Source organism: Dermacentor albipictus, unplaced genomic scaffold (genome assembly GCF_038994185.2).
Source record: "Dermacentor albipictus isolate Rhodes 1998 colony unplaced genomic scaffold, USDA_Dalb.pri_finalv2 scaffold_40, whole genome shotgun sequence".
NCBI classification, from domain to species: domain Eukaryota; kingdom Metazoa; phylum Arthropoda; class Arachnida; order Ixodida; family Ixodidae; genus Dermacentor; species Dermacentor albipictus.
The window spans coordinates 674,888-690,219 of record NW_027225594.1 but is presented as its reverse complement, the minus strand read 5'-3'; the positions used below and the strand labels follow the sequence as shown (position 1 = coordinate 690,219).

Below are 15,332 nucleotides of genomic sequence, written 5' to 3'. Positions count from 1 at the left end.
GCATGTGGACATTTGAAAGTGAATACACGCATTGGGGTGTACATATTCGGAGGGAGGTGCCATAGCACATCGTTGAAAGGGTACCTCCTCTTAGAAATTAAGCGTAGATAAATACAAGAAATGGCAACAAAATAGCATTAAATTAGTTCTAACAATGAAAAAACTACAAATATGCACGAATAATATACACCATCAGAATATAAACACAGTGAATAATGCAGCTGCGCACGCAAACACGCCGCAGTAGCTTTGCGACTATGGCATCGCTCGGGGTAGCGGATTTCCTAAGGATGGCTGGCAGCCGCATTACGTCAGGAGCGAAATAGAAAACGCAGTTCCACTTAGACTTTAGAACAAGTTAAAGCATACCACAGTGTCAAGGTTATTCGGCAGGCCGCCAGTAAATCGTGCCTCATAATCCGATTATGGTTTTCACACGTACAGCCGCGTAATCCAATTCAAATTTATTACTTCTGCCACGATGTGATGTGTCATGTCAGGCAATGACAATGCTGTATACCCTCTGAGGTTACGAAACATGGCGCACAACAATGCCTCAACCAAGCACCTCTCACTGTGCGTTCTGTACGCACACAAATAGCAGTGGTGCACTCAACGTGACTTTTAATATTGTTACGTAAGAAGACACCGACGAAAAGCTATTTACAAGTATATTTACAAGGCAATACGCCGCAGTTGACCAAGAGGCAACAGCCCGCGCTAGCTTCCAATCGTCGTTTTCGTCTTCTTCCTGCGCGGCTCTTCGTCAGTGGTGTATCATATCTGATGAGAGCGCATGTGCTATCTACATGCACGATTGCCCCGTGCATATACCCGCCCCTCACTTTACTAACCCTTTCCACCTTCGTCTATAAATAACGATGCAGAATAAAGGCGTTGGTGATTTCGCTTCTTGACAACCCAGCTGTCCAGTCTTTTCGTTGCACACGAGAACGAAACAAGTGGGAATACGACCCCGTAGCATTACCCCCGGCGGCAAAAGCGCCGTCCCGGAGCGACTAAAGGCTGGACTCGGAAGCAGTGTAGTAGCTCTTGAGCCTACTAACGTGCACGACATCACTGGACGCCAGAGTAGATGACGAGGTGGAGTTCACAGGAGCAATTTCATAAGTCACAGGCGTCACCTGGCGAAGCACGCGGTAGGGCCCTGTGTATCGCGAAAGGAGCTTTTCGGAAAGTCCAACGTGACGACAGGGCGACCACAGGAGCACGAGTGCACCAGGCGAAAACTGTACGTCACGGTGGCGGGCGTTGTACTGACGCTGCTGCGTGGTTTGCGAGTCCGTCAGTCGAGCACGAGCAAGCTGGCGTGCATGATCGGCGAGGGCGATGGCGTCGCGCGCATACTCGGTTGTTGAGGTCGCAGCAGGAGGAAGTACCGTGTCAAGGGGCAAGGTCGGTTCGCGACCGTAGAGGAGATAAAATGGTGAAAATCCGGCGGTGTCGTGCCGGGAAGAATTGTAAGCAAAGGTGACGTAAGGAAGGGCAACGTCCCAGTCGTGGTGGTCCTTCGAAACGTACTTGGACAGCATGTCGGTAAGGGTACGGTTTAAGCGCTCTGTCAGGCCATTGGTTTGAGGATGGTATGAGGTAGTCAGCTTGTGTTGAATAGAGCAGGAACGCACAATGTCGGCGATAACTTTCGAGAGGAAGTTACGACCGCGGTCAGTAAGCAGCTGTCGCGGGGCGCCATGCACTAAGATAATGTCACGCAAGAGAAAGTCCGCGACGTCAGTGGCGCAACTGGTGGGTAGAGCCCGCGTGATAGCGTATCGGGTGGCGTAATCAGTTGCGACGGCTACCCATTTGTTCTCAGAGGATGACGTGGGAAAGGGACCGAGGAGGTCTAATCCAACACGAAAAAACGGTTCCACAGGGACGGCGATCGGCTGGAGATGACCGGAAGGTAGCACCTGAGGCGTTTTCCGACGCTGGCAGGGATCACAGGCAGCAACATAGCGTCGGACGGAGCGAGCAAGACCAGGCCAATAGAAGCGGCGGAGGACGCGGTCGTACGTGCGGGTTACGCCAAGATGTCCTGCAGTGGGTGCGTCATGCATCTGAAAGAGCACAGTCTGTCGTAGATGTTGTGGCACGACAAGAAGATCAGGGCCGTCAGGGAGGAAGCTCCTTCGGTACAGAATGCCGCCCTGGAGGACATATCGGCGAACGGATGCGGCGGTAGGTGCAGAGCGCAGACGCTCGATGAGTACTCGCAGTGATAGGTCTCGGTACTGCTCATCGGCGATGTTAGCGAAGGCAGACACAGAGAAAATGCCGTCGGCGGTACTACTGTCGGCGTCGTCAGGCTCGTCTACCGGGTAGCGAGACAGGCAGTCAGCGTCCTTGTGTAGGCGGCCAGATTTGTAGGTGACAGAACGAATATTCTTGGAGGCGTAAGGCCCAGCGACCAAGTCTTCCTGAAGGGTCTTTCAATGAGCATAACCAACACAGCGCGTGATGGTCTGTGATAACGGAAAAGGGTCGGCCATATAAGTATGGGCGGAACTTCGCAACCGCCCAAACTAGGGCCAGACACTCACGCTCAGTGATGGAATAGTTCCGCTCCGCGGGCGAGAGGAGCCTGCTGGCGTAAGCGATAACACGGTCGTGGCCACGCTGGCGTTGTGCCAGTACTGCGCCAATTCCGTGACCGCTGGCATCAGTACGGACTTCGGTAGGCGCAGAAGGATCGAAGTGGGCCAGAACGGGGGGCGTTGTGAGAAGATCGATGAGAAGCGAGAATGCAGAGGCCTCGTTATCGCCCCACTGGAAAGGGGCGTCTTTTTTCAAAAGCTCGGTTAGTGGTCGTGCTATGGCCGCGAAATTTTGGACGAAACGGCGGAAGTACGAGCAAAGGCCGATGAAGCTGCGCACATCCTTGACACACTTCGGAACAGGGAAGTGCGTAACAGCATGGATCTTGCCTGGGTCCGGTTGCACTCCGTTCGCGTCAACGAGATGTCCAAGGACGGTAATCTGGCGGCGGCCGAATTGGCACTTCGATGCGTTCAGTTGCAGACCGGCTCGCCGAAAAACGTCCAGGACTGCTGAGAGGCGCTCGAGGTGCGTAGCGAACGTCGGGGAGAATACGATAACGTAGTCCAAGTAGCACAAGCACGTGGACCATTTGAAACCGTGAAGAAGGGAGTCCATCATGCGTTCAAAAGTGGCAGGAGCGTTACATAGGCCGAACGGCATCACCTTGAATTGATAAAGACCGTCGGGTGTTACAAAGGCAGTCTTCTCGCGGTCGAGATCGTCCACGGCAATCTGCCAATAGCCGGAGCGAAGGTCAATAGAGGAGAAATAGCGAGCACCGTGGAGGCAGTCAAGGGCGTCATCAATCCGATGTAGGGGATACACGTCCTTTGTGGTAACCCTGTTAAGGTGCCAATAATCCACGCAAAAGCGCCATGAGCCATCCTTCTTTTTTACCAGCACAACCGGTGACGCCCATGGACTACATGACGGTTCAATAATGTTCTTGGCAAGCATTTTGCGAACTTCGGTGTGAATCACTTGACGCTCAGCCGGTGATACTCGATACGGGCGGCGATGAATAGGAGGGGCATCTCCGGTATTAATGCGATGTTTAACAGCTGTTGTTTGGGCCAAAGGACGATCGTTGAAGTCAAAAATATCTTGGTAGGAAATGAGAACGCGGTAGAGCGCACGAGCGTGCTCGGACGGCATGTCGGGTGCAATCATTTTCTGTAAGTTGGCGATGGTGCAGGTCGCCGACCGCGATGGTAGAGGAGGATCGGTTGAATTGTCGTCTATCGAAATCGATGCTACAGAGTGATCCTCGAATGAGCAAAGTTGGGCCAGAGACATCCCGCGCGGCAGCACTTGTGTCGTCAAGGCAAAATTGACCACTGGCAGGCAGACGCAATTCGCCGTAATAGATAAAATAGTATGAGGTAGTGTGATCCCGTATGTAAGGAGGACGTCTTGCATAGGAGCCGCGATGTAGTGACCGTCGGGCACTGGCGGGGATGACACGAAGTCAACGTAAGTCAGTGCCGAAGGTGGCAAGCGAACGAAGTCGACGGAACTGAGGCGAGGAAGGTGTTCTTCAGCGGGATCCAGAACAGGCAGGTCGAGGCGGAGAGTACTGGCGGAGCAATCGATGAGAGCAGAATGTGCGGAGAGGAAGTCGAGGCCGAGGATGATGTCGTGGGGACAGTGAGCGATGACTGTGAATAGCACGGTAGTGGAGCGATCGGCGAAGGAGACGCGGGCGGCACACAGACCGATTACGGGGGCTGTTCCGCCATCGGCGACACGGACAACAGGCGTCGTGCCGGGCGTGATTATTTTCCTTAGCCGGTTACGAAGATCCGCGCTCATTACCGACAAATGCGCCCCAGTGTCTATGAGAGCTTATACAGGAACACCGTCGACTTGCACGTCAAGAAGGTTCAGATGGGTGGGCAACGTCAGGAGAGGATTTGGCGGCGTAGGGAGCAATGCAGCGTCACCTCGAGGTGCTGCATCGTCTAGTTTTCCGGCTGGGAGCGACGTCCGAAGGGAGTCGGCGAATAGGAACGACGGGGCTGGGGAGAGCGAGATTGTCGTCGTTGGGGCGAAGGCGAACGAGAATAGGGTCGGTTCGGCGCAGGAGAATCGGTGGCGGCATTATCTGAGCGGGCAGCATAGGGACTAGAAAGGCCACCTGGGGGGCGAGAGTAGGCAGTATATGTACACTGGTTCAGGGAACTCCAGCGACTGCGACAGTGCCGAGAAATGTGCCCAATTCGACGGCAGTGAAAACAAATTGGCTTGTCGTCTGCAGTGCGCCATTCAGAGGGGTTGCGGAAACGTGGAGGGTAAGAAGGTGCGGGACGGGGTGGAATCGAAGATGCCGGATGGAGATCAGGGCGATGGGCCGAGCAGATGGTGTGAATACCCATGTTGGCGAACTCCTGGCGTACAACTGCATGGATCAGGGAAACAGTGACTGCAGGTGCATTGGAGGGGCTGGAGTCAAACGCAGCCGGATAGGCGGCCTCGATCTCACGCCGGACAATCCTGGTAACATCGCCAGTGTTGTTGGGACGAGGAGCGTCGGCACAGGAAGATGTCGCTGGGGTATTGGGCAGACGGGCAAACTATTGGTCGATACGTCGGCTTTTAGCGAATTCCAGGCGGCGGCACTCTTTTATAACTGCATCCACCGTCGCGACGTTGTTAAACACGAGCAAGTTGAAGGCGTCATCGGCAATGCCTTTGAGGATGTGGGAGACCTTGTCGGACTCAGTCATGTGCGCGTCAACTTTGCGGCATAGAGCCAAGACGTCCTGAATGTACGTGACGTAGGGCTCCGTTGACGTCTGCACACGACCGGAAAGCGCCTTCTGCGCGGCGAGTTGGTGACCGTAGGGGTTGCCGAACAAGTCTCGAAGCTTTTGCTTAAGCGAATCCCAACTGGTCAGCTCATCTTCGTGCGTCCGATACCAAACTCGAGGTGTGCCACCGAGGTAAAAGACGACGTTGGCGAGCATGATAGTTGGGTCCCACCGGTTATTGCGGCTGACGTGTTCGTACAGGCTGATCCAGTCCTCGACGTCTTCCCCATCTTTTGACGAGAATACGCCAGGATCACGGGGAGCGGAGAGGGTGATGTAGGTCGTCGAAGTGGCAGCAGGTGTCGGAGCCGGTGGAGTCTGGTTGGCGTCGCCGGGAGCCATGAAGGTAGGCTCGACGGACCGTCCACTGCGAAGCTCCGTGACGAGGTACAGGGAACGTCCACCTCCACCAAATATGTTACGTAGGAAGACACCGACGAAAAGCTATTTACAAGTATATTTACAAGGCAATACGCCGCAGTTGACCAAGAGGCAACAGCCCGCGCTAGCTTCCAATCGTCGTCTTCGTCTTCTTCCTGCGCGGCTCTTCATCAGTGGGAATACGACCCCGTAGCAATATACTCTCCCCCCTGTCGTGTTGCACTGAACGTTGAAAAAATTAAGCATTCCCCGTCAACATCACCGCTAATTATTCGTCACTCAAAGCAACCAGCAAAGAAAGCTTCGCTTACACCGATTCCAACAGTGCGTCGGACAATTTTATTTTCCTCAGTTGAATTGTTTTTCTTTTCAATCAGCATTTTATTCGGCAGTCTTTGTGACACGTCTTCAATGCAGCTCGACAGCCAAGTCTGATGCGCCTTGGGTTCCTACGTACTTTATTGCGCTGTTTCTACGCGTTCTCTGTAGCGCACTTAAGAGCGGTGGCAGAAACTTAATCAAACCATGACCGGAAGCACCAGCGCTTGTAGCAGTGCGTCCTACCTGCTTTATGGCTTCTTGACTTCTCAAATGTAAGTGTCGAAAAGTGTTTCGTCTCGCAAGGCAAACCGTCACACCAAGAAAGTCGGCGAAAAAAACAGAGCATCCAGTAATTTCGTATGCAGCCTGGGTACCCAGCTTGGCAATCAGATGTATTAACCCAACGTTGACAAAACTGCCAAATTCCAATAGCTTCTGTGCTTGTCATAAAAAATACACAGTGCGAACTGCTCCGATTTCTCCCGCTTGATTTTTGCATATTTCGCCATTCCTAGAAGCGAATTCTAGTGCTCTTTACGTAAGTCGAACTTGAACAACACTGAGCGGAATTTACCGTACGGAGAAAAGATGCGCTTGTCTGCTTAGGGTCGTTAGGGCATTTTGTTAATTTCTGTAATGCAGTTTCGATTTTTGACATCTTTGTAAATGTCAAATGCTGCAACGGATTCGGATTTCCACCAATCACTTAGTCCATAGGTAGCGGAACTTCATTGCTTCATTCCGCTCTAGTTGCGATAAGCAGGCGTTGTCATAGTATGTGTTCGGGGACGCGCCATATGGATTGCGTTGTTATTTTCCTTGGCAAGTACGCTTCAACGCCATGGGAGCACACGTGGCAGGGGTCACTGCAGTGACGAACAACTCCGTGTAAGCGGGCTGCAACGAAACAGGCCTGCTGCACCACAGTACAGTCGGTGACGCGAGGCTAACTAATTTTTAATATTGATTATTAGCGAAGAATCTGAAGTCGAATCATGGAAAAGATCAAGGCGACACCTCACACTTGCATCGATAAAGACAATGCCGAATACGTCTAACGTGCCTCTAAAATGTTGGAGACAGTGTCGGATGTACCTTTAGCCAGAGCTTTTCTTTCACGGAGAAAACGCGCATATTCGCTCCCTGCCACTACTTAATAGGTCATCAGACTGGCTCGATGTAAAGCCAGTTATTGCTAGTTTTACGATATACGATAGTTTTACTATACACTGACAAGTGCATACCCGTCTATGAACCCAGCGACGTGGCATAAAGCCTGCGTTCGCTAATCTCCTAGCCACATTCTTTTGTAAATGCTAATTCAGAAAAAAAAATGAAAGACACACCTCGTCTATACCTAATGAACGTGATGCAGCTGTTCAGGCCGTTTCCAGCCGACCGCCGCATGGCACGAAATAATCGACCAATTTGGAAAATGAGAAACAATAATATTTATCACGAGTTTTAGCAGTACAGGCATATCATCAAAGGCAGCTGCTTCGAAGTTCAGCGCACGTGATCACAGGGTATTTAATTGCAGCGGTCTGTGCGGCCTGTCGTGAGCGGCACAGTGCTGACTGATCCAGTGGTGATTCCAGGCCTAGGCGAGGACGATGCTACCCACACCGAGGCATCAACACGAAGGTCTCGGTTCTGAAGAGGCATTCCCGCAGGTGAACCTGAAGTTCTGCAAGTTTTCCGACGAATGGGCAGCCCAAGCCGGCAAGGAAACAGCGCACCGGAAGTTTCAGAAGATGCCGCACTGGGAAGTGCAGAACCACGAGGTCGGCCTCCACAAAGGGTTCACTGTCCAGGGGACACAAGCCGTCACGGGGCCTGTCTTCGAAACTGTCGCCCTCCTGCCGAGCCGCATTTGTCCCACAATCGGAAATGTCGTCAAGGCAGCTATCACACAAGGTGTGACCGCAGGGAAGCAGCACAGTATCGGCCGCAACCGCCGTGCATCTCACGCAGACGCGCACCCAGGACAACGGCTTCACGAAGGTGATCGGTCGCTCGTTCACAAATGGGCAGTTGAAGCCTTCCAGGGTGTAAGTGGCATCCGGGCGACCCTCGGAAGACCCGGATGGCTGCAACGGAGAGCCAGGTTGCCCGTCTCCGTAGTTTGAGCCGTAGCTCTCTCGAGCGGTCGTCCGATTGCTCGTTCGGCGATGGAAAGCTTCTGCGTTCATCTCTGGTAGTTGTCGGTGTCCGGGCGCCTGCCTGGTGGTGGCCGAGTTTGAACAGCACGCCTTTCACGATGCTGATGCTTGCAAGACGATCAGGGAATGATGGGCGTCTCACGGGCTTCGTCTGTGGCCAGGCGCAGGTCGGCAAGGTTGTTTGCGGCGAGGAAGTGCGTGACGTCTTGAAGGTCCGACTCAGACGCGCTGAGATCTGAGAAGAATGCTGCCGAGATGGACACTGTTCCTTTTACAGCCTGGCAGGTGCGGCTTCCATTCTTGGCATTGTGAAACATAGTTCCAGCGCACATTTGAACAAGGACGAGGTGAGAAAGACAACACGAACGCCGGACTTCAACTGAGTTTTATTCATTGGAAACAGGGCTTTATGTACACAGGGGGAGGGGGTGGGGGACTGCTACTGCGCAGGACCACTCAAAAATATTTCCTTGGTCTAGGCAAAGGTCATCACAGGTGTCAAAACAAAAATAAAAAGAGAAACTTTTCCCTCTTTTTTTCCTTTCTCTTCTATTTACGTCACTGAGTGCAATCTTGTTGATCTCCCGCCCTGCCTAGCTGATTCGACACACCCGTTTGCCCTGAGATAATCAATTTCTTTTGTTCCGAGTGCAACAGAAGGAGCACTGACACAGTTCTCGTTTGCATTGGAGATACAACACGCTTCATATATTTCCCGGTGTTTCTGGTCGCTATATTTGCGCAACACGCGTGTTCGTTCGAAAAAAGCCTCGCATGCTGGCTTGTGCGAGCAACGGCGTATGTGGTCGGCTAAATGACCAGCGCCACTTAGTGATGTAGCATTCCTGCGATGCTCTAGCAAGCGTTCATTCAGACAGCGCCCGGTTTGGCCAATAGAGCATTTCCCACAGGCGAGGGGAATACTGTACACAACGCCGACGTCACATTCAATGAGGGCTTTGGTGTGCTTTATTTTGCAGGCTGGTTTCTTCTGGGATTGGTTTACAAGGCGACACATTCGTCCCAGCTTTTCCGGTGCTGAAAACACAACACGCACCCCGCACCTGTCGCCAACCTTCTTGAGGCGGTGAGACACCTGGTGCCAATAGGGCACTACGACAGGGCGCTTTTGCGGACGTGCGTCTTTTTTCTGCCTGCGCCTCCCACCAGCCTTTGCCTCGCGAATCTGGCTCTCTACCACCGAGGCCACGATTTCTCCGTGGAACCCAGCCTTCTCCAGACGCCTTAGCTGGGCGTCGACGCTGTCATAAACTTGATGTTCGCATGACTTGTCTAGAGCAGAGCGGATGCAGTTTTTTGCTATAGCACTTTTTACGAGCTTAGAGTGGGCCGATTGATAATTCAGAATTTGTTTTTTTGACCGTGGCTTGTACTGCCAGCACACGCGTGCTCCATGAAATTCAGACACAAGTCGAGGTACTGGATGCGACCATCTTGCGGCAGTTCCTGCGTGAACTTCATTCCAAAGGCGTTACTAGCAAAAATATCGAGAATGTTGTTTATACTATTGCCTTTCCCCTGAGCATCAGTTGTATTTATTACCACGAGGTAATTGAGGAAACAGGACGAGATTGTTAATGAAATGAATTCCATGGGTGCAGAAAATAACCGAGGACATTTCGACGAGTAACAGCCGATAACAATATCGCACGTGGCACCCATGTCTTGCCTGTGTTGCTGACGGCAACAGGTCATGGCGCAGCTGCTGTGCCGACGCATTCGTGATGGAGATTGGCTGCTTCTCGAAGGCATTCATTGCTTAGAAGTATCTAGAATGCTTTAGAACTGGATCCAACGGGAAGCCTTCATTGCCTCTTCTTTCGACTTTACCACTGGTGCTGTCTGGTCCACCACGTCGAGTTGGTGCTATAGCATGGCATACATGACATGAACAACGCTGAGAGAAAAGGCGACGCGAGAATTGCTTGGGACCCAGCGCGTCGAATGTGGCCAATGACCTCTCGAGCTACCTGGTCGTCTACGGGTCACCCTGTTGACAGCTGGAATTATCCGTGACCCCTCCACAATCATTGCAGAAAGTGAAGCGCTTACCTTATTACTAATGTACGAGTCGAGATAGGACTTTAACCGCTGAGCGCCAACTGTTCTGATGTCTGCCACACGATTTTCGTAGATTTCCGCGTACCTAGAAACGAATTCTTTATTGTAACCCACTGAGCATAAAGAGCAACTGATTACGATCAAAGCGAGCTACTCTAGGTTTATTCTCAGTCAAATTGGCGCAGAACCCCGTCTATGCAGCATAATCTACTTGATGCAGACGAATCTAGCAGCACCAATGTCGCAGTGTGTGTATTGGACTGGCAACTGCGAAAATGCTTTTAGACGTAAAACAAAGCCACGTCTTATAGACCGTTTTTTCGTAGGTGCCGCCATATTGTGAGCGCAGTGGCGCCGCCTGTGAGCAGCGCCATACGGGCTTGGTTGAAAGCGGTCTTTTGCATGGCAGGTATACGCTCGGCGGTAGGTTCTGGCGTTTGTTTTAGCAGTCGTGTGGTCTGTTTAGTATGACGTGCGTCTTCTACGTGATAAATGCTTCTGTGAGACGTGCTGAGGTGGTTTAAGGCGTCATGGCCGGAATTTCTGCTGGCGTTGAGGTGGACGGAACACGCAGCGCGATGTGTGCGTGCATATTTGAGCCTACAATCAGCCTCGGACATCAATTGTGTATTTCTGAATGTTCTAATAACTAATGTGACCTTATTGCAGTATTATCCTATATTTCTAAACTGCGGTTTAGGAGCCATGAAACATACGCGACGATCGTAACAGCGTGAGCGTGGGTACCGTTCTGCTACGATAGGGGCTGTGATGTTATACTTTGACAAGCGTTCATGAACTGTTCGCTGCAGGTTTCATTGGTGACTACTTGGTTCGATGGATGAGGTTTCCACCCCTGAATAAAATATTTTTCGCAAGTAATAGCAGCATACCTTACAGTCTGAATTAAGCTTGTCCAGAAGGGGCTGTTTACGAACTGCGCGAGCGTCCTAGGCAGTGGTAGGTGGTGGATTACATATATATTTGTTCTATATACTACATGGTCCAAGCATACGGCATCAGCGATTATGTATTTATAAACATTGTGCGGCGTGACTATGTGAGGCCCCATTGCGGCGTTAGCGCGTTTTCTCTTGCTATTTCGAGAAAGAGGATGATAACCATTTTTTTTTGTTGTGTTCGCTCCATTCTCTGCGACGCACTCACACGTATTACGGAAATTTTGTCCTCGAAAATGGGCATCGCATTGTTTTTATGCGATGTCTCACATATTGTGGCTGTATGCAGGCCAAAAAGGCAATGCCGAAGCGCACAGGTTACATATGTACCGTGCTGGTTCACCAACCGCAGTTATAGCTGTGTTGAGCAGCGCCATCGGCCTCATGCAGGAAGGCTAGCGTAGACATATGGTAATTTGAAGCCTACTAGACTTGATATGCGTGAGGACGATGCCCGTGCATCACAAATATTTGATAGCGCCTGCCGCTTAGATGTTTCGTGGTTGCCTTAGGTTGGCCGTGCACGAGCATTCCCTCTTATGCTTTGTTTTACTCCCTACACCAAGCGATCAGATATTGAGCAGACTTACCATTTAGTGCTGGTAATACAGATATACACCAGTTTTCTTTGTTGAATTAAAACCGATATAAGCAAAATATCTCACAACACATACACACACACTGCGACTGATAATGTGCGTACACCGCGGCTGATAAAACGCGTCACATTTTTGCGCCCCCAAGAGATATTTCCGCCTACTGTAGTTACTGATGCACCGAAAGGCTTCCCTGACGACCTTATATGAACGGACATGGCGTAAATTTCACAAAGTACCATCTAAAACATCTCGAAATCATTCCGTAGCACGCGACAGCAATACTTTCAAGCAGCGCCTCACCGGATCGCCCTAGCCAGTGAGGAGGAAAGGCTCTCCGGGCGCCCTATCCTCCTCGCCCGATGAAACGGTCTATACGACGCCGTAATTTTGGGCTACCAACGTTTATGTTTACATCAGTGATTTGCGTAGGGCTGTCATTAAAGCCGTCTCCCGAAGAAGTTTCAAGAACTAACGGCTTTGAGCGAAAAAGCAAGCAGTACGACAAGAATCACTCACGCCGGTTTGCGAACGAGAAGTGCGGGCGACTGAAAGAACAATCAGCGGCACTTGCCATACGGCGTAGAGTTGCGCTTCGATGGTTTGGTTGGTTACGGATTTTGTTAATTTCTGTATTGCAGTTGCGACTTTCACATCTTTGTGAATGTCATGAGCTGCAAAGCGATCGCATGGCCACCAATCACTCAGTGAATAGGTAGAGAAGCGTCATTGCATCATTGTGCTCATGTTGCGATTAAGCACTCGCTGTCATAGTGCGGGATCGGAGAGGCACCATACGGATTTCGATGATAGCACTGGCGGCAGTTGTTATTGCAGTGAAGATCATGCACATCTGAGGGGGCTGCGTCGAAAGAGGCACGCTGCACCAGAGAATAGAAGAAGTTGACGCGAGGGCAATATAAGTGTACCGCTTAAAATTGCTGATTAGCGAAGCAACTGAAATTGAATCTTGGAGAATGCAAAAGAGAAACCTCGCAGATGCATTCATAAAGGCAATGACGAATACTTGTAACGTACCTCAAAAATATTGGAAGGAGTGTAATACGTACTTTTAGCTACAGCTTATTTCAACGCGCAAAACTCATACGCTCATTGCGACTACTTAGTACATCATCAGACTGGCTCGATATAAGGCCACTTATTGCTAGTTGTACTATATAATATAGTTTTACTATATACTGACAAGCATATACCCATCCAAGAATCCAGCCACGGGGAAGAAAGGCGACGATGAGAAAAAAAGAAGGAAAAAAACACCTGGTATGTACATAATGAACGTGCTGCAGCTGTTCAGGCCGTTTCCAGCCGACCACCGCATGGCACGCGAATAATGGAACAATTGGGGAAAGGACAAACAACATTTATTACGCACTCGAGCAGTACAGGCATATCTTCAAAGGCCGCGGTTTCGAAGTTCAGCACACGTGGTCACAGGCTACCCAATGGAAGAGGCCTATGCGGCCCGTCGTAAGCGGCACAGGGCTAGATCCACCGGTGACTCCAGGCCTAGGCGCCAGCGATGCTACCAATTCCGAAGATGCATTCCAGCAGGTGATGCTGAAGTTCCCCAAGTACTCCGTTGAACGGGCAGCCCAGACCGGCGTGGAAACAGCGCACCCGCAGGGCCATAAGACACTCCAGAGGGAAGTACACGTCGACGGCGTCTTCCTCCAAGAAGTATCCACCGTCGAGGGGACACCGGCCGAAACGGTGCCTGTGTTCGCAGCTGTGGCCATCACAAGCGTCTTTGAGGCATCGACCACACAAGGTGTGACGGCAGGGAAGCAGCACCGCATCGTCTGCAACCACCCTGCAGTTCGCGCAGACGGGCACCCACGGCAACCGCTGCTCGAAGGTGATGGGTTGCTCGTTCACGAATGGCCAGCCGTATCCTCGAAGGGTCCCCGCAGGGGCGTCTGCGCAAGCAGGCGTTTGGTGTGTTGCGACACCACGGACCCGAGCACACGAGGGTTGGGCCCTCCCGCGTGTAGCCGTGCGCGGCTTAGCCGTGTCTGGGGAAAGGGGGATCCTGGAGGTTGAGCCGATGCTGGGTGTTTGGACCTTTAAGGCCCCCCGGCGGAGGCAACACACCTCTTTGGCCTCTGCTTCGCATAGACGGCACCTCCAGACTGACCCACCTGGAGGAAACCGGCAGTTGCCTTTTCCTGTCCTCCTCTCTAATCTTCGTCTTTCTCTCCCACTTTTTCACCTTTCCTGTCTCCTCTTCACTTCTTATTACTTCCGTATTTCTTGGTGGCAAGGGTTAACCGTGTGTAGTATATGCAACCTTGGGTATATATATAAGGTTATAGCGGCGATGCATGGCTGGCGCCTGCAGGTATTCTTCTAACCTTGTAGCGTCCCCTTGTTGGGCTCGGTGGTGGGTGGCCACCATCGCCGCCGAAATTTCCAATGCTTTATGGCAAGCAACTTTCCACCATTACCTGATCGCTCCCTCAAGAGGGGGCGCACCGATGAAACTTTCACGTTTTTCATGCAAACAAAGCAATCTTTTCCCAAGTACCATGTTGTACACAGTCAGCACGATAGCAAAACAGTCAGAATGATCTCACCATTTGTTGTAGCAAAATGCCTCACGGAAGCAATTGGCCCAGGATATAAAGTAACGAAGATGGGAAGTGGTGATCTTCTTCTCGAACTTCGCGACAAAACACAATATGACAAGCTCTCGAAACTTGTAGCATTTGGAGAAATTCCAGTCTCAGTGGGCCCACACAGATCCATGAATACAGTCCGCGGAGTCGTCTCAGAAGATGACCTTCTCGAACTGAGTGAAAGCGAACTACTAGAAGGATGGCAAGACCAGAACGTAGTAAGAGTCCAAAGAATAACATTAAGGCGAGATGACAAACAAATACCGACCAAACACATAATCATTACTTTCGGAACCAGCGACCTGCCTGAAACAATAGAAACCGGCTACTGCAAGCTGCGTGTTCGACCATACATCCCAAATCCGCGTCGATGCTTCAAGTGTCAGCGTTTTGGGCATGGGTCTCAAACCTGCAGAGGACGTGCTACTTGTGCTAAGTGTAGTTCTTCTGAACACGCTTCTGACATCTGCACTTCACCAAACCACTGTGCCAACTGTAAAGGAGATCACCCCGCCTACTCGCGATCGTGCCCCTCGTGGAAAAAGGAGAAACAAATCATAGAACTCAAAGTCAAACTAAACCTATCTTTTCCAGAGGCACGTAAACGTTTCGCTCTCCACAACCACTCTAGTCCTTCCTACACCGATGTGGCGCGCCGGGGGGCAGCGCTACATCCTTCGGCGGCCGCCCAAGTCACACGGAGTGTGACGACGGTTACGCCATCAGCCCCCCTGGTGGGAGCAGCCACTGCTCTTCCGCCCCCTACCACGAAGGACCAGCAGACCTCCGAGCCTGCCGGTCCCAGGGCCACTGCCCGTGCAGA

At 51.5% G+C, this 15,332-nt stretch overlaps 1 protein-coding gene across 4 annotated transcripts in view; it reads left to right on the top strand.

Annotated features, from left to right (window-relative positions):
- LOC139052848 (hemicentin-2-like) overlaps positions 1 to 15,332 on the top strand; it is a 363,460-nt gene that overhangs the window by 154,332 nt on the left and 193,796 nt on the right. The gene's annotated exons all lie outside the window — the stretch shown is intronic.